At 43.7% G+C, this 20,541-nt stretch overlaps 1 long non-coding RNA gene across 1 annotated transcript; it reads right to left on the bottom strand.

Moving 5' to 3' along the window:
* Positions 1–9,162: 9,162 nt before the first annotated feature.
* On the bottom strand, positions 9,163–17,535 carry LOC115475176. The gene is made up of 3 exons (XR_003942962.1): positions 16,767–17,535; positions 9,875–9,995; positions 9,163–9,252 (listed from the first exon to the last, which is right to left on the bottom strand). It is a non-coding gene; the product is annotated as an uncharacterized LOC115475176 (long non-coding RNA).
* Positions 17,536–20,541: the final 3,006 nt, after the last annotated feature.

Here is a 20,541-nt window from a genome sequence, read left to right as displayed (position 1 = left end):
AGTTGTCAACAACTGTACCCCAGCATCCTTCACATTATAATCAAATCGTTTTTATTGGAAAGACCCAAATTATACATCACAATGTGTCATCATTTATTAATTCTTAAATTGTTCTTCGCATAGTTCAACACATCAAGTAACATTTTCTTTATTAATCGTAACTCCACTACTTATTTTCCCTTGGTAGTTCCTCTCCCCTCCCTTCTCTTCGTCCATCCTTAAATCCCTCCCCAGCCACCCTCTCCCTCCCTTCCCCCCTCTATCTCCATCCCCTCCCGCCCCCCCTCCCCCCTTGTCTCTTTGGGTTATTGTCCAGGGAATCCTGCCTATATTTAGTACTCTTATCTTGTTCAATGAATGGAGTTCTACATTGAGCAGTCTACTTCTTGCTGTTGGCGTCAGGGTAGCCCAGAAAGGGGACCATCTATCCTCAAACGCTTTCTCCAGTGCTGCTGGTGCTGAGTTCACTGCCATCCGCTCCATCCTCATTAGCTGTATCTTATTAACTCTCCACTGTTGCAAAGTTGGGGCGCTTTTTGACAACCAATTCAGTAGTATCACCTTCTTAGCCATAATCACCGCTCTTGCCACAAATGCCCGATAGCCTGCGGGTTGCGGGCTGCTCAAGGTTGGTTGCCCAAATAACAATCGTACTTCATAATGCCATCCCGTTTTCCACATTCGTGATACTGTTCTTAGTAAATTCGTCCAAAGGTTCTCTATCTTAGGACACCGCCAGAACATATGTCCCAACAAAGCTCCTTGCGACCTGCACTTATTGCATTCTCCATCTGGTGATACTCCCATGTAAAAAGCTCACGTTGGTGGTATGTATATTCTCATAGCAAACTTGTACTGTAATTCCCAATATGCGGAAAACTTGATGCTTTTCCTTATTGCTCAGGCACAAAAGAGAGGGTTTTGCAGCATACAGAACATACAGAAAAAAGCAACACTGGGCCTTCAAGAAAGAGATAACAGCCATCCTTTATTGTTACAAAGATCCGACACGGGCCGTGTTTCGGCGCACAAGCGCCTGCTCAGGGGTCAACCAAGGTCTTCGTATTGTATAAGCAGCAGTAATCAGACAAACGTTTCAAATCTCCAGCCAAAGTCTCCGTATGATATAGGCAGCAGTAATCAAACGTGTGAAGTCACCTAGTTCCAAATAAAGTAGTCTGTTAGGTTTACATTAAGTGGTGAAAGCTAAAGCTGGGTATCCGTTGGATTCAACCATCCCTGTACCCTCAGGGACGTTCACATTAATTACTAAGTGAGCCAACAAACCGCCGACAAAATAATAAACAGCATTAAAGATTGAAATGGAGGGAACAAATAATATTAAATTGCGAACGTCGTGTGACTGTATGTGCCCACCACATTAATAAATATATAAGTAATAAAACAGCTCATCCACATAAAGTAAAAGTGTGTGTACTTTCCTAAATTAAAGAACACACTCTTTAAATGTATGCAGCGCTTGCAGTGTCCAGATACGTTCAAAGCAATTAAAATTCCTTCGTAAGTCAAAGTACTGGCTGGTACATAAAGGAAAGAGTGAAACAAAAGAACTTACTAGCTCACACCGAGTGTACGTTCAATCAGACAGGACGCTGTCCTCAAAAAACGCTATCACATGTGTTTTTAGTGTGTCACTCGTTATAAGTGTCCCTAATTCAGCTGTCTGGCTCGTTGCTAGCTTCCTGAAATTTGGTTCAGAATTGGAATCTCTGATATGTTGATGGTGCGACGAGAGCGACACTTTTTGCTGTGCCTCTAAGGAATATGCCGAAGACAATTCTTCTTGTATATCCTCCGTCAAATCCTTCCATGGTAAACTATCTACATAATGCTTTAACTGCTGGTAATAAAACTGGTCTCCTTCTCGAAGCTTGAATTCTTGCTGTAGTTGGTCAAATGTTTTGATCTTCCCTTCCTCTGTCAGTACATGCACCAAATATATCAAACCCTGATTTTTCCATCTTTGGAAAGCAGCATATAAACTTCCTAGAGGAAAGGCAGGGTTATCGCATATTGCCAAAAATAGTGTCGTCTTTGCAGAGAATTGATGGTGTCTGCATAGCCAGCGCCACACTGCTTTGGCAGTTGGTAGTATTAATGTAACTTTCAATTCTTGGGGGACTCGCCCTCCTCCTGTATGCAATAAACAGCTGAAGTGAGTCTTTCCCACCAAACTCATTTCTAAGTTGGTGTCAGAAAAATACTCCTTATTGTGGTACCAGTCCGTTATATGTCTCATTCCACTTGCCACTGTTAAATGTCTCACACTTAAAAGTCCCAGGCCTCCATGTTCCACTGGCACTTGCATTACCTGTAGTGGAAGCCTAGCCTTTTCCCCATGCCATAAGAAATGTTGTAAATGCCTGTTCATTTTTTTCTAATCTTTTGTCCTCAAGTACAATGCCAAAGACTGAAATGTGTATAACCATTTTGATATAAGAATCGTATTCCATAGAGTTATACGTCAAAGTAATGATATAGGGATGTCCTTCCAAGCTTTTAATTTTTTTTGCAGGTGACTTTCATCAGTTCTGTAACATTTCTAGTATCGAGCTGTGTCAAATCTTTGGGTAGATTAATTCCTAAGTATCTAATGCTCTCCTCTGCCCAAGTCAGGGGGAACTGTCTCTTCCATGTCTCGCTAGTTCCTTGTTGTACTTCCAGTCCTTGTGATTTTTGCATATTTAGCATGAATCCTGAGAACCCCCCCAAACTCAGACAATAGCTGTAAAACCTCTGCTAGGGAACTATCAGGGTCTTGAGTGATGAATGCTAAGTCGTCTGCAAATGCTAATGCTTTTATTATTTCCTTCTCTATTGTCACTCCAGTTACTCCCTCAGATTGCTTAATTGCTCTTAGGAGTGGTTCAATCGCTATCGCGAATAATAGCGGGGATAGGGGGCATCCCTGCCTTGTTCCACGCCCAATCTTAAAGGGTTCCGTTCTGACCCCATTAATCAACAACAAGGCTGGGCTGTTGTATATTCTTCCTATAGCCTCAAAACCCCACCCATGAAGCCCCACAAATTCTAGTGTGTTAAATAGGTAATCCCAGGCCACTGTGTCGAATGCTTTTTCTGCATCCAAACTATATAACACTGCCGGGGTCTTAGTGAACTGACAATGTGCTATCGCCAGTAAGAGTCTCCGGATGTTCCTCACAGACTGCCGACCTTGTATGAACCCCGCTTGCTCTTTCCCAATAAATTGTGGTAAAATAGGCCCTAGCCTGTTAGCTATCACCTTCGCCAGAATCTTAACTTCCACGTTTATCGGGGAAATTGGGCGATATGAATTTGCCTGGTCTGGAGCTTTACCCGGTTTTGGTATCAGTGAGATCAGTGCTAAATTAGCATGTATTGGGAACCCTCCCTTACTACCTGATCATAATACTCGATCAACGGCTTCAGGCTGGTATGAGGAAGCATTTTATAGAATTCCCCTGATAGTCCATCCGGTCCTGGTGCTGTGTAAAGGCCTAATTTACGAATAACATCTTGTACTTCTTTGCCTTCTAGGGGTTGGGCTAGTTCTTGTTGTTCCCGCTCTGACAGCTGGGGCATCCCTATTTTCATCAGATACGCGCGCAAGTCCTGCAAGTTTATTGGTCTTCGTGGGTTGTATAGTGTGGTAAAAAAAAATTTTAATATTCCCGCAATTTCTTCACTTTTATGTTTAAGGCCTCCCATATCATCTCTCATCCCTGTAATCACTCTACGTGGCTCCCATGGTTTAATCAGTCTCATCAGCAGCGGTCCCGAATGGGCACCGAACCGCTGTAGTTTATATTTATGGTAATAAATCGATCTTGTCGCACGTTCATGCAGCAGTGTATTAAGTGTTGTTTGTGTTACTGTTAAGTTCTCCCTGTTTCTTATTGTGGGCTCTTCATTATATCGGTTCTTTAGTTTTCTTAACTGTGCTTCTAAGCTTAATATAGCTGCTGACTGTTTTTTATGACTTCGGCTCATGTACGCTATAATTTCCCCTCGCAACACTACTTTTGCCGTTGACCAATACAGAATGGGGTGGTCTCTATGCACGTCATTATGCCGCTGGAACTCCTCCCATTTCTCCTGTATGTAGGTTTGAAAATCTGTATTATTGTACATGTAAGCTGGGAATCTCCATCCTGACTGATTTTGATAAAACTCTGGCACCTCCAGGTCCATCCACACCATGGAGTGGTCCAAGACTTCTTCCGGGCCCCACACAGGCCTCAGCCACCCAGGGAAAGGCTCTGGCATCTAATAAAATGTAATCTAGACGGGAAGATGTGCCGTGTGCTCGCGATGTGTGCGTGAAATCCCGCTCCCCTGGGTGCAGTGCTCGCCATACGTCCACCAAGTGTAGTGATCTCATAAGGGATGGCAGCACTCGAGCTCTAGCCCCCCCTCTATAGGCAGTTCCCGGCTCCGTGCAATCCAAGCTAGGGTCTGATACTAAATTGAAGTCTCCCATTAGGATTAATTTAAGGGATCGATAGGGCTGACACTTCTGCTCAATCATCTGATAAAATTTGGCATCGTAATTGTTTGGCCCATAAATATTAACCAGCAAGTATTCTCTATTTTGCACCCATAAGTGCACTATAACATAGCGTCCCTGTGCATCTTTCGACACAAGTTCTACTTTAGCCGCTAATCCTTTTTTTATTAAAATTGCTACTCCTCCCCTCCGCTCTGATGAGGAGGCAGAAAACACCTCTCCCACCCACATTCTTTTCAATTTCTGATGTTCCTCCTCAGATAATCTGGTCTCCTGCAAGCAGGCAATATCAATATTATGTCTTTTCAGACCTGTTAAGATCTTAGTCCGTTTCACTGGAGTGACAATCCCCCCCACATTCCATGTTCCCATTCTTAAGGTTTTACCCATCCTGTGCATCCTCATTATATTCCAACTGCTCATTTATCCTCAGGCTGCCCTCCAGGTGCCCAGCTTCACCCCAGGGCCAGCAATTGTTCTGCTCCTGATTCCCTTCATTAGTCCTATCTCTTGCCCACCTTCCCTCAACTATATCTTTATGCCCATGCTTCCTCCGTTCCCATCGAGACACTTCCCCTCCCCTCCCATTGTGGTCCCCTTCCCCTTCCCACATGTACCCTCGTTCTTCTCTCCAGTATGAGAGAAAGAATTGGGCTTCCTAACGTGTAGGGCCCCTCCCCCCACCCATCTCGTTATCCTAAGCACAATCATCTTTCATTTCTCAGTCTTATTAAACATATACTGTTCTAGGATATGGGACTAATCAGTAACCAATTAACTCCCTCCTATTAACAACATAAAGCTTTCTTAAACTGTTTGTAGTGACTTTGAGAAAATAAAGGCTAAAGAGTTCGCATTCCAGAAATACAAAAAAACTCAAGACGAGGAACACGGGGAGGAATACCGGAGGAAACTGAAAGAAGCCAAGAGAGAGGTACGTCTGGCGAAAGCGCAAGCGGAAGAACAAATGGCTAGAAAGGCAAGGAGGGGTGACAAAAATTTCTTCAGGTATATTAGTGAAAGGAGAATGACTAAAAAGGGAATTGTGAGACTAAAAGATACTGCAAACCGCTATGTAGATAATGATGAAGAAAAGGCAAATTTGCTAAATAGATACTTTTGTTCTGTTTTTACTGAAGAAAATCCGGGAGAAGGACCACGATGGACTGGCAAAAGTTCATTTGAGAATGGAGTGGATACAGCACCGTTCACAGAAGAGAGTGTGTATCAACAACTAGAAAAACTAAAGGTGGACAAAGCCATGGGACTGGATGGGATTCACCCCAGGATATTGAGGGAGCTCAGAGAGGTTCTGGCGGGTCCTCTTAAAGATTTGTTTAATAAATCCTTAGAAATGGGAGAGGTTCCGAGGGATTGGAGAACGGCGGAGGTGGTCCCTCTTCACAAAAGTGGTGATAGGGAAGAAGCTGGAAACTACAGGCCGGTAAGCCTCACTTCGATTATTGGAAAAGTAATGGAAGCGATGCTGAAGGAAAGGATAGTGAATTTCCTGGAAGAAAATGAGTTGCAAGATCCGAGACAACATGGTTTTACCAAAGGGAAATCGTGCCAAACGAATCTCATTGAATTCTTTGATTGGGTGACCGAAGAATTGAACCGTGGAAGTGCTATAGACGTAATCTACTTAGATTTCAGCAAGGCTTTTGACACGGTTCCCCACAGGAGGCTCTTAAATAAACTGGATGGGCTGAAGATAGGACCCAAAGTGGTGAACTGGATTAGGAACTGGTTGACGGACAGGCGCCAGAGGGTGGTGGTGAATGGAGTTCGCTCGGAGGAGGGAAAGGTGAGTAGTGGAGTGCCTCAGGGATCGGTGCTGGGGCCGATTCTGTTCAATATATTTGTGAGTGACATTGCCGAAGGGTTAGAAGGTAAAGTTTGCCTATTTGCGGATGATACTAAGATTTGTAACACAGTGGACACCCCGGAGGGAGTGGAAAACATGGAAAAGGATCTGAAAAAGCTAGAAGAATGGTCTGTTTGGCAATTAAAATTCAATGCGAAGAAATGCAAAGTGATGCACTTAGGGAGTAGAAATCCAAGAGAGGCGTATGTGTTAGGCGGTGAGAGTCTGCTAGGTACGGATGGGGAGAGGGATCTTGGGGTGATAGTATCTGAGGATCTGAAGGCGATGAAACAGTGTGACAAGGCGGTGGCCGTAGCTAGAAGGTTACTAGGCTGTATAGAGAGAGGTGTGACCAGCAGAAGAAAAGAGGTGTTGATGCCCCTGTACAAGTCGTTGGTGAGGCCCCACCTGGAGTATTGTGTTCAGTTTTGGAGGCCATATCTTGCTAAGGATGTAAAAAGAATTGAAGCGGTGCAAAGAAAAGCTACGAGGATGGTATGGGATTTGCGTTACAAGACGTATGAGGAGAGACTTGCGGACCTGAACATGTATACCCTGGAGGAAAGGAGGAACAGGGGTGATATGATACAGACGTTCAAATATTTGAAAGGTATTAATCCGCAAACGAACCTTTTCCGGAGATGGGAAGGTGGTAGAACGAGAGGGCATGAAATGAGATTGAAGGGGGGCAGACTCAAGAAGAATGTCAGGAAGTATTTTTTCACGGAGAGGGTGGTGGATGCTTGGAATGCCCTCCCGCGGGAGGTGGTGGAGATGAAAACGGTAACGGAATTCAAACATGCGTGGGATAAACATAAAGGAATCTTGTGCAGAAGAAAGGGATCCTCAGGAGCTTAGCCTAGAATGGGTGGCAGAGCTGGTGGTTGGGAGGCGGGGCTAGTGTGGGCAGACATATACTGTCTGTGCTGGGGCTGGTGGTTGGGCGGCGGGGATAGTGCTGGGCAGACTTATACGGTCTGTGCCAGAGCTGGTGGTGGGTGGAAGGGATAGTGCTGGGCAGACTTATACGGTCTGTGCCAGAGCTGGTGGTTGGGAGGCGGGGTTGGTGGTTGGGAGGCGGGGATAGTGCTGGGCAGACTTATACGGTCTGTGCCAGAGCCGGTGGTGGGTGGCAGGGATAGTGCTGGGCAGACTTATACGGTCTGTGCCAGAGCTGGTGGTTGGGAGGCGGGGTTGGTGGTTGGGAGGCGGGGATAGGGCTGGCCAGACTTATACGGTCTGTGCACTGAAGAGGACAGTACAAATAAAAAAAAGTAGCACATATGAATTTATCTTCTTGGGCAGACTGGATGGACCGTGCAGGTCTTTTTCTGCCGTCATCTACTATGTTACTATGACTTATCTGCGCCTCTCAGGTCAGGATTTTCCGGTCTCTTATAAACACTTGCACTGCTTCTGGTGTTCTGAAAGCATGCCAAACTCCTTCATGCAAAATCTTGAATGTTGCGGGATATATAAGCATGAATCTCTTCTTCACCGTCGCTAGGGTTTGGCAAATCGGGTTAAATGCTCTTCTCTTTTCTTGTAGCGCTTTAGAGAAATATTGAAAAATTTGTACCGGTGATCCTTCATACTTCAGCTGTTCTCTCTTCATCCTGGCGCCACAAAGTATCTCCATTTTATGAATAAAATTATGGACTTTAAGGATGACTATTCTTGGGCGGTTAGCCCTTTCGCCCTTACGTCCCACTCTGTGAGCTCTTTCTAAGCACAGAGGTTCAATACTGTCTGATAGGGAAAACTCCGTTTTTAACCACTTCTCTAGTAAGCATTGCAGGGACGAGTCCGGGATCGTCTCCGGTAATCCGATGATCCTTAAATTATCTCTTCGTGAGCGATTCTCCAGCTCATCAATTTGCTGCGCCTGCATTGCTATAGTTTTTTCCATGTCTTTTAGCTGAGTCACCATAGCTGAGTCACCATACTGCCGTCTTTATCCTCAATTGTGGAGACTCTCAGCTCAAGTTCACTCGTGCGCTTTTGAATATCTTCCAGGTAAGCCTCTAAAAGAGTCATTTGTTCCGATAACTGTGTAAATTGCGGTTCAATCGCCGCTTTCACCGCCATTGTAAGTTGGTCTAACTGCGCTTCCGAGAATCTTGCCGAAGGCTGGGCCTGAGCCGGGCTCACCGCCATTTTGGAATCGCTGACTCCGCGGGTTTTTTCTGCTTCTTTTTTTACCCCTTTTCCAGGCACAGCCGTTCCAGCTCTCGTAACAAAAGCTTCCATGCAAGTTGATAATGATTGCTGGGGCTTGTTATTGCTGCTTCGTTTTTAATTCCGTCTGCTTAGATCGAGCAGGAGGGTCAGGGCCCGGGAGGATTAGCAGCGCACGTCTGCTCTCCTCAACACATCACGTGGTCCCCCTCCTTCACATTATAACATCCAAAATTTACATCATGAAATAACAATATAAGGCAGAAAATTCTCAAATATAATAAATGGACAGGAATATAGATAAATTATCTTACTCTACACCCTTCAGGTCTCTCCCCTAATCCTCTGCTATGGATCTTCTCTGCCCTTGTAACAGAGATCTGACATCATGGAGTGCATTTGTATCAAAACAACCTGATTTTGCTTTACAGCCCAGTTTCAGCAATTTCCATGCACTAGATCTTGTTCAACAGAATTTCTTTGAATTTTTCTCCTGGAGCCCAAAGTCTGATGCACACCTGTAGGACTCAGGACTTCAAGTAAGTAATCTCCTACATACATGAAAAGCATGTGGCAGAAAGGGGAAATTCTGCATACTCACATCCATCAGCACTGTAGACAGTGTCCACAAGATCACTGAAACATGGTTCTACTTTCATAACCCATAATGAAAGCTCTGGATCAAATGTTGCAGAGCCTGGTGTTAAAAGAAAATTAAAATTTAAAATATAATTTAATTTATAACCAAATACTTATAAGTTATGAAATTATGGTTCACAACTGACCAAAAGGTTCTAGGCATCTGTGACTGGAGCATGCAGGGAAGGAGGAGGAAGTGCACAGTGCTTCCTGGTCCTTCTGGCTGCTCTATGCCCTATAATGCATATTGGGGATCACTTACTGATGGTTAGCACATTCTAACCATCTCTAAATGGCCCCCTTCCAGTTTAGGACCAGAGAAGAAATTCACTGAATCTCATCCCAAAAGCTGTCAGCTCTAACCATAGCAGTAGACGAAACCTTAACACTTCAGAATAGTGAGAGAATAAGAATTTGAAAATGGAAGAAAAGCTAGAATGAAAAAGAAATATGGAAAGATAAATAGGGTAAGAAGAACTTAAGAGAGCAGTAGAAGAGAAAAAATGGAAATGAAGAAGGAAGTATGAGGAACCTGGAGGGGACAGACAGAGCGTGACAAGAAAATTCTTATCTTCATTTTAACACTGAAAATAAATGAAAGGGTGTCACAGAAGTGCTCTAAACACTAGGCTACTCCGCCACTCCAGTAGAATGACTAAGTGCTCCTGTATAGTACTCACATTCAGTGGAAAAATTTTCATATACTCTTCCTTCATTCATCAAGCAATCAATCAATCACAAGTTGCTCCTCCTCTGGCTTTATGTTCATTAAAATGTCATTTGTCACTGTTGGGGCATTCACTGTTAAGACAAGACAGCAGAAGTGGGGAAGGGAGCCTAACTACAATCGTTTCAAAAAATTAAATAAAAGCAGCTTAATTCAACAGTTTAAAATCCTAAATAGAATTAGAAAAACTTAGAAATGTATAAGTAGAGGAGGGTAATTTTAATAAACCATTTTTGCACCTACAATGCTGTTCTAGGCACATAAATGGGCTCTTACAAAATTAGGCCATGCAGTGCAAGCTAGTGTGAACTTTTATAGTAGCTGTGCTTGGGGAGGAGTTAGAACATCATGGAGCTCATTTTCAAAAGAGAAAAACGTCCAAAAAGTGTCATAAAGCACCATTTGGATGTTTTTCTTCTAAAATTGTCCAAATTGGTATTTTTGAAACCTATTTTGCAGACGTTTATCTATGCAATTCAACTGCAGTGTGTCCAAATCACAAGGGGGCGTGTCAGGGCGTGCCTAGCACTTGGACGTTTTACAGCCACAATGGAAAAATAGAGGACTAAAACTAAGACATTTTTCAGAACAAATAAGACACAAAAAGGTGCCCTAAATGACCAGATGACCACTGGAGGGAATCAAGAGTGACCCCCCAATACCCCCCCAGTGGTAACTTACCCCCTCCCCCCCCCCCCCCCCAAAAAAATGTGAATAAACATATGACTTACCAGGCTCCATAACAGTCTCAGATGTTAAAAGGCTCCATGGTGCGACCGCACCTCGAATATTGTGTTCAATTCTGGTCGCCGCATCTCAAAAAAGATATAGAGGCTCATTTTCAAAGCACTTAGACTTATAAAGTTCCATAGCTTACTATGTAACTTTGTAAGTCTAAGTGCTTTGAAAATATGCCTCATAGTGGAATTAGAAATGATGCAGAGAAGGGTGACAAAAGTGGAGGAATGGCCTAGTGGTTAGGGTGGTGGACTTTGGTCCTGGGGAACTGAGGAACTGAGTTCGATTCCCACTTCAGGCACAGGCAGCTCCTTGTGACTCTGGGCAAGTCATTTAACCCTCCATTGCTCCATGTAAGCCGCATTGAGACTGCCATGAGTGGGAAAGTGCGGGGTACAAATGTAACAAAAAATAATAATAATAATAATAAAGGGGATGGGACGACTTCCCTATGAGGAAAGGCTAAAGCGGCTAGGGCTCTTCAGCTTGGAGAAAAGGCGGCTAAGGGGAGAAATGATAGAGGTCTATAAAATAATGAGTGGAGTTGAACGGGTAGACGTGAAGCGTCTGTTTACGCTTTCCAAAAATACTAGGACTAGGAGGGCATGCGATGAAGCTACAAAGTAGTAAATTTAAAACGAATCGGAGAAAATAGTTCATCGATCTACACAACAGATTCTACACTTTCAATGATAGAAGTATTCAAAAAGTAATTATGAATAAGAAACCAAAGAGTCTTGACTGCACAAATCTTCACACTTCTTGACTCAATACTTAGCAAAAGCCTCTTTTGCAGCAATAGGCAGCCATGAGTCATTTAGGATAATTGTTTACCAACTTTGTCTATTCTTCTTGCTAGCTCAAGGTCCTTCAAGTTGGCCGAGGATCATCTCTAGATGTTCTATTGAATTCAGGTCTGGGCTTTCACTAGATCCCTCAAGGACATTCACTGTCTTTTTGCTGAGGAACTCCAGTATTATTTTTGCTTTTACTTGGGATCATTGTCTTGCTCAATAATGAATCGTCTCCTCAAGTCTCTGGCAGATTGAAACACGTTTTGCTCCATGATCTGCCTGTACTTTGGACCATCAATCTTTCCAAGTCTCCCTGTTCACAATATAGTGTACTCACAGCAAAGAGTGGTGATAGGTCAGGGAAGTAAAGGACTTGTGAAAATGTCTTACAATTACCTTTCCAGCTGCTAGTTTTGCACATGCTTCAAAAGCAGATGCTAAAATGTACGGGAACAAAGCACCCACTTTAGTGTGGCTGCCAAAATGTTCAAAGGTAAACTGTGGGAAGCTCTCTATAAGCTGTTTCATTATTGCCCCCTAAAGGTCCAGACTTCTAGCCCTAATGGTGAAGGCAGATCTAGATATTTTTGTCACCACAAACACATGGCTCAGCGACTCATATGACCAGGATATGAACATACCAACTATATTTTCAGAAGGAGTAACGAAAGCACAAAAGTGGGAGGAGAAGTACTTTCCCCTGGATTATTTATAGGTTGCCCAAAGTTAGGCACAGTTCCCAGATCTGCATGCAAACTAATTAATGAGTCATTAACAATTAATTGGTGTTAATTGGCACTCATTTGGAGTTACATGCAGATCTGCCCTGCACCCTGCTCTATAATATATGCACCTAAATTTTATACCACGCAATTCAAAGGGGGCATGGCCAATGGGAGGGGTATGGGCTAGTCAAGGGCATTCCCAGGATGTGGGTGCCATGTTATGTTGTTTCCGTGCCTAAATCAGGTGCCGTCATTCCAGCAGGTTTCAGTAGGCATAAAGCCATCACCCAAAGTCAACTGCAAGATCCTTGCGAGTGCCCTTTGCAGAATACTAGTTTAGCAAGGATCTTTTCAGCACCATTTACTAAATCCAAGCCCATATGTAAACAATATTAAATCCACAAATGCAGGGGAAAGGAGGGATGCAACAAGTGCACTGGAAAGAAGAGATGATACTTTCTATACCAGAGTAGTGTACAGATTAAATAGAGATCTAGTCAAAGATATATATATATATACTGGTATAAAAGGCCCGTTTCTGTAGGCAATGAAATGGGTGCTAGCAAGGTAATCCCCCCTCCCTCCCGAGTGCCAGACCCCCCCTCCCTCCCTTCCGAGTTCCAGACCTCCCCTCCCTCCCTCCCTTTCGAGTTCCAGACCCCTCCCTCCCTCCCCTCCCTTCCTTTCCTTCCGTCTGAGTTCCAGACCCCCCCTCCCTCCCTCCCTCCCAGTTCAAGGCCCCCTCACGCCCCTCCCACCGAGTTCCAGACTCCCCCCTCCCTCCGATTTCAACACCCCCCTCCGCGTTACTGACCCCTGGACCCCCGTGCCGTGACACTCTCGACCCCCCCTTCCAGCAGAAAACCCTCCCCTGCCGCCATCGCATAACTGTGCTGAAGACAGCCAAAGTTCTCTTCTCGTCTGCGCCGGTGATGCTTGTTGAATGATCATCTGTTGAAGTTTCTGTGCGTGCATCTGATGTCAGACGCAAGCACAGAAACTTGAACAGATGATCATTCATCAAGCAACGCCCCGGCGCAGCCGAGAAGTTTGGTTGTCATCAGCACAGGAACGTGAAGGCGACAGGGGAGGGTTTTCGGCAGAAAGGGGGATCGAGAAGGTCGCAGCAGGGGGGTCCAGGGGTCAGTTACGCGGAGGGGGGGTGTTGAAATCGGAGGGAGGGGGAGTCTTGAACTCGGTGGGAGGGGCATGAGGGGACCTTGAACGGGATGGGAGGGAGTGACGTGTGTGTGTGGGGGGGGGGCGGGGGTGTTGATGTTCTTCGGGTGTGGGGGGGGGGTGCTTTGGTTATGCGCTGGGGGGGGGGTTCTGTGTTGTCCCGCTCCCTGTCACTTGCTCAGAAGTGGCAGGGAGCGGCGCACTGACAGCTGATTCCCTTGCCTGGGAATCAGCTGTCAGTGACGTTACTGACGTCAGTGTGTTCTAAGCTGCCTAGCAGACCACCTCTGAGGAATCCACGGTCCCAGGCAGGTTAGAATGTTGGAGGTGAGTATTATTATATAGAATATATATATATATATATATATATATATATATATATATATATATATATATACACACACATATATATAAAGCTGTAATGAAATGGGAGGTGTTACTTAATTGTAGATTTTAATTTGCCAGACATAAAATGATCATCCCATTTGCACAATAAAAAGGTAGAGAGAGCTGGGCTGGCATAGTAGCTTACTAATCGTGCTACCATATAAAAAGTCCCCAGTTTGATTCATAAATTAGGTCTTCCAGGTCAGTTGATGATGCTGTGCTTGCAGCAACATTCAGGCCACTAAAGGAATGGAGGATGGAAAAGGAGAAAATGGACAGAAATGGGCGGTGCCCAGTGATCCTGACACTGGAAAAATTCCTCGGTACTGTAGAAAGGCTGAATGGCATGGCCTGAAATTGAAAGTGCCTTTCAAATACTGTGAACCAAAGAAACCGTTGATGCGGAAGCCAAATAAAGATGTGAAGTAAGCCTCTTTTAGATCCAGGGATGTGAGGAATTCACCTGGATACCTCTATAACAGAACGAACTGTCTCCATGCGGAAATCTTTGGCCTGAAGAAACCTGTTGACCTGTTTGAGATCAAGAACTAGTTGAAAGGATCCCCCTTTTTTTGGCACTACAAAATAGATGGAGTAACGACCCTGCCCCTTTTCATGAGTAGGCATGGGAACAACCACCCCCAACTCCTGCAAGTTTTGCAGAGTGGAAAGCGCTGCTTGTTGTACTCCCAGAATTAAAATATGCAACCTGAGAGGAGAACTCTAAACTGTCGCCTTCTCTGATAATATCCAGCACCCAATGGCCTTGGTCCACTTCAGTTTGCAGCGGCGGCCAAAATAGCAAACAAGATGCTAGGAATTATTAGGAAAGGGATGGTAAATAAGACTAAGCTTCTGTATTGCTCCATGGTGTGACCTCACGGAGTACTGTGTTCAATTCTGATTGCCTTATCTCAAAAAAGATATAGCAGAATTAGAAAAGTTTCAAACAGCAACCAAAATGATAAAGGGGAGGAACTCCTCTGATATGAAGAGATTGGAAAAGGCTCTTCAGCTTGGAAAAGAGATAGCTGAGGGGAAATATGATTGAGGTCTACAAAATCTTGAGTGGTGCAGAATGAGAAGTGAATCAATTTTTTCACTCTTTCAAAAAGAACAAAGGGGTTTTGATTTACATTTATTTATTTATTTAGATTTTGCTCACACCTTTTTCAGTAGTAGCTCAACGTGAGTTACATTCAGGTACTCTGGATTGTCAATATTTATCCTCCTAGCGACCAACAAGAGTCTATTTTGGTGGGCTGTTCATGAGTTTTTGGAAGAAAAAGGTCAGGGGAATATCATCTTAGGTGCTGATTTTAATTTTTAATTTAATCCTAAACTGGACAGATCGCCCACTGCTGTATGTGGGCAGGGGAGTCCTACAAAGAGTCTTACTACTCTAGTGCGAGACAAAGCTGACTGAATTCTGGAGGACAGCACACCCTAGGGGTAGGCAATATATTTTTTATTCAGCTGTTCATGATAGTTATGCTTGACTGGACATTTTGCTTTAGATAGATAGTCGAGCACTGGTTCGGGTGAAGTATAAATTTACCAGAGAAGAGGCACAGCAGGACTTATTGGCACCTTAATGAAAGATACCAGAGTAGCTTATTACACAAGTCTTGTGCATTTATTTAGAGACAAATGATATGGGGGAAATATCTGATACAACATTATGGGGAAGGTCTCAAGGTGCTGATAAGGGGATCCCTGATAAAATGGGGAGCTAGGATAATGCGGGAGAGGGTGGAATGGGAGTGCTCTTTATTGACCCATTGAAAGGGGATAAATGGTATTTGGATACGTTGCGTAATGACTTACATACTTGGCATCTCCACACACTAGAATCTCAATTAAAATGGATACAACAAATTTACTTTAAGTTTGGGTTCAAGGCAGGCAGACTATTAGCCTGAAACTTACAAAAGAGACAGTCTCAAACCCAAATTCTGAAAATTAGAGATAATAAAGAGGACCTATTATTTAAGGAACAACAAATTCAAAACTACTTTTTGGGAATTTTATACACAATTATACTCTCAAGATTCGACTATTCGCCCAGACAATATTGTTAGATATCTAGATAGTATCAGCCTGCCTAGATTTGGTGACGAAGAAATGCAAACCTTGGAAAAAGAGATAACAGTGGATGAAGTGAGTGAAGGGATTCGTTTACTTCTGAGGGATAAGTCCCTGAGACTAGATTTCTTTTTTTTTTTTTTTACAAAATATATATCACTCTTGGATCTCCAGTTCTGACTAGATTTTTTTTTTACCACTCATGGATCTCCGGTTCTGACTAGATTTTTTAACTCTTGAGGGGAGGGACAATCTCTCACCCAACAGGACAACACATCAGGAATTACAATATTGTGTAAACCTGGGACAGCACAATGTGGCTCTTACAGGCCAATATCATTAATAAATGTGGATCTAAAAATTCTGGCTAAACTGTTGGCCAATAGGCTGGAAGGTTTGTTACCTTCTCTGGTTAAAGCTGAAGGGAGATATGATCAAGGTCTACAAAATCCTGAGTGGTGTAGAATAAGTAGAAGTGAATTGATTTTTTTACTCGTTCCAAATGTACAAAAGCTAAGGAACACTCAAGAAGTTAAATGGAAATACATTTAAAACAAATAGGAGAAAATATTGTTTCGCTCAATGAATAGTTAAGCTCTGGAACTCTTTGCCGGAGGATGTAGTAACAGCTGAACTCTTTACTGGAGGATGCAGTAACAGCGATTAGCGTATCTGGGTTTAAAAAAGGTTTGACAAGTTCCTGGAGGAAAGTCCATAGTCTGCTATACTGAGACAGACATGGGGAAGCTACTGCTTGCTCTGGGATTGGTAGAATGGAATGTTGCCACTATTTGGGATTCTGCCAAGTACTTGTGACTTGGCTTCTGTTGGAAACAGGATACTGGGCTAGATGGACCGTTAGTCTAACCCAGTATGGCTGTTCTTATGTACCGAGATGGAAGACATTAGACAATATAAAGCGGATCATTCAGCTTACCTGGGTGGGTGGCACATGAAAATCTCTCAGCCATGCTGTTGGCGGTGGACACGGAAAAAGCTTTTGACCAAGGCCACTGGCCACTCATGTTTGCCGTTCTGGACAGGTTTGTGATTTACATCTTGGCTCACAGCATTGTATAACTCTCCAATGGCTTGCATTAAGGTCAATGGAGGTTATGCCTCTTTTAATTTTTAATCTGGGGAAGGGCATGAGATAGGGGTGTCCCCTTTTACCACTCCTGTTTGCATTAGTGATGGAGCCTTTTGTCCAGAGAGTTAGAGAAAATCTAGATGTTAAGGGGATTCAATTGGTTGACTCGACTCATAAAATCTGTTTGCGGATTATGTCATTTTGTCCTTAATTTATCCCAGGGTATTGCTTCCAGTGATATTGCAGGAGATGAAGACATATGGGATGATTTCATGCTTTGAAGCAAATACTGACAAAACAGAGCCTCACTCTGAACTTAACGCAGGAAGAGTGGGATACCATATAAGAGTGGGTGAAAAATCAAATCAAATTAGGGGTTAGGATCACTCCTAATCATGAGGACTTGTATAAGGCGAATTATAGACCTTTGATGATTACACAGTTGCAAAGAGAATTGTAGGAATGGAACAGAAGCAACCACTCTTGGTTAGCTGAACAGCTATCATTAAGAAAAGTGTTTTACCTAGATTACTATATATTTTTTTCAAGCTTTGCCGATTTTGATTCCTAGGAAAATGCTATCCCAGTGGCAGCGATTTTACACAGTTTATTTGGAGAGGGCGTAGACCCAAGATGGCACATTCTGTCCTCTCCGCGACCCCCCCTTCCCGCCGAAAACCATCCCCCGCCGCCGTCCAGTACCTGGGCTGACGAGGGACCCCAACCCCCCGTCAGCCGCAGCCAGTCCTGTGCTGGCCTTCGCGCATTCGCGGCGTTGCTTTTGCTTCTTCAGTGATCTTCTGTTGAAGTTCCGGCTCTGCGTCCGTCTTCCGACGTCAGACGCACGCAGAGGAACTAACAGAACAAGACCATTGAGGAAGCAACGCCGTGAGAAGGCCAGCACAGGACGGACTTCGACTGACGGGGGTTGGGGCCCCCCGTCAGCACAGGTACTCCACGGCGGCGGGGGACAGTTTTCGTCGAAAAGTGGGGCACAGGGGTCCGTAACGCGGGCGGGCGGGCGGGGGGGAGGTGAAAACGGAGGATCCGTAACGCAGGGAGGGCAGAGTCTGGAACAGAGGGATGGCCTTTGGCCTTGCTATTGCCTGTTTCTTTCCCTTAAGAAACGGGCATTTTTTTACTAGTTGAACAATATTATCTGCAGAAGGTTACACTGGAGGGGGTTCAGTGGAGGTGTTGGAGCTCTTCATGGACAGCAGCGGTGATTAAGGGATGGGGTAAAAGCCAACCCCTTCATTAAGCACATCTTGCAGCTATGGCAAAGGGTATTATTACAATTATGGGGTAACCAGTGGTTATCAAGATGTATATCATTGACTTTGCTTATTGGGAAAGCCACTCCTATTTTTGACCTGAGGTTTGATCCTTGAGCAAAGGTAGGTTTGTGAACAGTGTATCACGTATATGAAAGTATGTCAATTAAGTCCTTTTTCTGAATTACAAAAGGACTATAATCTGGGTAAAAACGACTTCTTTTAAATATTTGCAGTCACGACACTGTTTAACCGGAGAGGGATATGATCATTTGAACTATCTTAATGTTCCTTCCATTGAAGAGTTATGGATTTTGCAGCCTTTGACTAGAGGGCCTATTACAGTTATATAAAATCATTGGGAAATATAGGTTTGTTAAGTTGAACTATATGCTCAAGTGGGAGAAGGGCCTGGGCAACTCCTTTACTGATGCTCAATGGGAAGCTATTATTCAAGCTGCTATTAAGTTTTCTATTTCAGCCCAGTTGAAACAAAATAGTTTGATATTACTTATGTAATGGCCAAGTGGTTACATCACTGGTCTTGTAATGCAGAGGTGGCTGGTTCAAATCCCACTGTTACTACAAAAAAAGCAGTGTGCAAAAACTTTTGATTTCCCTGTTCAGGGAGAAAGATGGCCATCAAGAGAAAGGCGGCTATTAAGGGAAGTGCACGTCAGGGACGGCCATCAAGGGAAAATGCACGGCAGGGACTTTTTTAATTTGTATGAAGTCTTTCTTGAACATTTCTCAAAACAGTATCACAAAATACAGCACTCCTGAACAAGTAAGTCATAACATAACTGATCGGCAAGATCTAAATATCCAGAAGTACCAGTGCACTACGAATGCTGGCCCCTCCCATGGCCAAATGCCTTGGATTTGGCCGGGTTTGAGATGGCCGGTTCCAGTTTCCATTATCGCTGAAAAACAGTCGGCCATCTCAAACCCGGCGATCTGTGGCATTTGGCCGGCCCCAACCGTATTATCGAAACAAAAGTTGGCCGGCCATCTTTTTCGATAATATGGTTCCGGCCAGCTGTTGCGGCGCCGCCAAAATAGATCGCTGGCGATCGATTTCGCCGGCGCCGTTTGATTATGCCCCTGTATGATACAATGAGAAGAAAGGTGAAAAATAAAAACAGAGCAGCAGCAGCTGCAAGGATCAAAAATTTACATCAGGCATGGATGCTGTTCAAAAATACCATCCTGGAAGCCCAGGCCAAATGCATTCCATATATTAAAAAAAGGAAAGAAGACCAAATCCCAGCTAGCATGATTAAAAAGTAAGGGTGAAGGAAGCTATTAGAGCTAAAAGAAAATCCTTCAGAATATGGAAGAAGGATCTGATTGTAAATAGGAAACAACATAAGGAAGGAAAAGTTAAATGCAAAGCGCTGACGAGGAAGGCAAAGAGAGAATTTGAAAAGAAATTGTGTTCAAGGCAAAAACATATAGTAAAAATTTTTTTAGGTATATTAAAAGCAAGAAGCCAGCAAAAGAATCAGTTGGACCGCTAGAAGGCAAGGCCATAGCGGAGAGATTAAATGAATTCTTTGCTTCAGTCTTCACCGAGAAAGATGTGGGAGAGATACCAGTGCCAAAAATCATATTCAATGCTGACGAATGTTTTTTTAATTCATGAAGGGAAAACACCCTTTAAAACCTCTATTTTTTCAACATTGGAAAAGCATCTAATTGGCTTGAAACAAACAAAAAAATACAAACCTAGAATTCCAATAATAAACACCTAGTATCAGAATCCCTAAATATTGCATTAAAAAAGGGCCTTCACTCTGCAGCTCCTCAGTACCTCTCCACTCTTACCTCTCCTTACACTCAACTCCATTCATTGGGTAAATCTCTCATAACTCTAGACTCTGTTCCTTTTATCTTGCTACACCATACACCTGGGATAGACTTCCTGAATCAGTACTCAAGCTCCAGCTCTAGCCGTCTTCAAATCTAGGCTAAAAGCACACCTTTTTGAGGTTGCTTTAAACGCCTAACTCCTATTCATTATCATTTCCTCCTTAAGTAATTCCTTTATTTGTCCTGTTTGATTTGATTGCAAGCTCTGTCGAGCAGGGAGTCTCTTACATGTTCACGTACAGAACTATGTACGTCTAATAGCGCTACAGAAATAAGTAGCAGTAGTGTAAAATCTCTTAGTAGCTGCAAATTAACAACTCATTGCACCGGACCCAGCCAGGCAAAGATCCTGGTACAAAAAAGTTAAAGTTTACTAAAGGATCCGGAGGATCCCGCAGTATCCATTGTTTAACTTTTACCATCCCCTACATCACATGTCCTGATACTATGAGAATCCATTCTATCCCACACGTAAC

The sequence above is a fragment of the Microcaecilia unicolor genome, chromosome 7, assembly GCF_901765095.1.
Source record: "Microcaecilia unicolor chromosome 7, aMicUni1.1, whole genome shotgun sequence".
Classification (NCBI taxonomy): domain Eukaryota; kingdom Metazoa; phylum Chordata; class Amphibia; order Gymnophiona; family Siphonopidae; genus Microcaecilia; species Microcaecilia unicolor.
Note: the sequence above shows the minus strand (reverse complement) of the source record. Positions and strands in the feature narration are given on the sequence as shown.